The 1,691-nt window shown below is 40.4% G+C and overlaps 1 pseudogene; it reads right to left on the reverse strand.

Moving 5' to 3' along the window:
* Nucleotides 1-620: 620 nt before the first annotated feature.
* LOC119345712 lies at nucleotides 621-1,115 on the reverse strand (annotated as a pseudogene).
* Between the last annotated feature and the right edge of the window lie 576 nt (nucleotides 1,116-1,691).

Below are 1,691 nucleotides of genomic sequence, written 5' to 3' on the forward strand. Positions count from 1 at the left end.
GTTTGTGTTAGTAACATCTGATGACGACTACATGAATCATTAAATAGACACATAGTCTGCTTAATTTTTTTCTCTGGTTATTCTGCTCAATTACAAAAACTACGTTCTTCAAAGTTATCATTTTTCTTTACATTCGTCCACTTGTAATCTTTGTGACAATGTACCTAGCTTTTATTTATTTTTATGCAGACATTAAACACCATATGATGGTTGCAAATCATCCCTCATTTACTTAGCAAGGAATCTTTTTGGTGTTTTCAAGATTCACTTGGCAAGGATCCGATAGGCAAGAAACTCTGATTTCCACGAACTAAGTAAATGAATTCAAATTTTGATTCCAACATGCGAAACATGTAGAGTTCATTATGTCGACCGCGGTACAACTAAAAAGCAGAGCAATTCAAATAGCCCAAGTACTCCAATGGTGTTCAAAAGAAGCCAAAATAAATACCAGGCTAGATTTCTATCCAATGGTGTTCAAACGAAGCCAAAATAGATACCAGGCTAAATTTCAATATACATCCTGGCAATAGTTTTTACGAAATAAAACAGCTAAAACAATCAAAAGCACCCTACTGCCTGTTGTTGAGATGAAACAAAGAGGGTTGCTAATCAAGCAATCAATCAACACAGATGGAATCAACCAGCTTGTTTGTTTCCTTGCTGACTTCAAAGTTTTCGATCTATAGATGGTGTCACATCCTGGGGAACTTTCCAGCAGCTGCATGCGGTTCATACCAACGGTTGGAACACCACCGTCCCTAGATCTTGTTGCACCTTCTTTAACACCACAACGAAGTTCTCAGCTCCATCCACGTCTCTTTCTTCGCAAAGTAGCCTATATTTCCAAGGCCTTGGCCACGTCATGCAGTCGCACCCAGATCAGCAGTTCCTACCGCTGATGTGTCCCTTCTTGATTGCACAGTCGGCGCACCAATGAGCATTCTTGAGATCCCCTACCTTGAGGTACTACTCCATAAAAATCCCCCACATCTTCGAGTTAAGTCTTCCTCCGAGCACCTTGGCACGCTTCCTGAGAGCAACGGCCTTTTCCAGCATACGTACAGTAACATATGTTTTGATCAAAGCACTTGGATGTTTCAGGTTAATCTCCACTAGAATGTGCCACACAAAACATCTCTCATGGACCCATGAACTTTGTGAATATCATCCACGATTTATTATAAAATAATTGATAGTACAAACAAAAAGAGCCGAGATGGTGAATGTGTACCTATAACTAAGAAAAGTGGATTCTTCTACTTTAACATGCATGTCTGTGGGAATCTGAGATTTTTCTGTGTTTCACCTTCCATGATTTGTAAGGTCACTAATTTTTTTGTTAAAGGGTGGATTTTATTGACTCAAAATGAAGCATCAAGAGGATACAAACATAATGATCACACACATGCCCTCTGCATAGCTAGGATGCACACAGCCAATACCAACACACATACACACACACACACAAAAACATGCCAACAAATAGCAAAATCATATAAGAGCAAAGCTATGCATAGGGGAGGTGAAAAGACCAAAATGATCAGATCCACGATCGGCAAACTACAACAATGAATGTATTCGCACCAACCATCTAATTGACACCACGCGAACGACGAGGTTCTTCAAAAGCAATGCCTTCCGGAAGGGAGTGACGCTCTAGCGCCGCCATCACCGGATCCAACCACTCA

The sequence above is a fragment of the Triticum dicoccoides genome, unplaced genomic scaffold (assembly GCF_002162155.2).
Source record: "Triticum dicoccoides isolate Atlit2015 ecotype Zavitan unplaced genomic scaffold, WEW_v2.0 scaffold269381, whole genome shotgun sequence".
Taxonomy (NCBI): Eukaryota; Viridiplantae; Streptophyta; class Magnoliopsida; order Poales; family Poaceae; genus Triticum; species Triticum dicoccoides.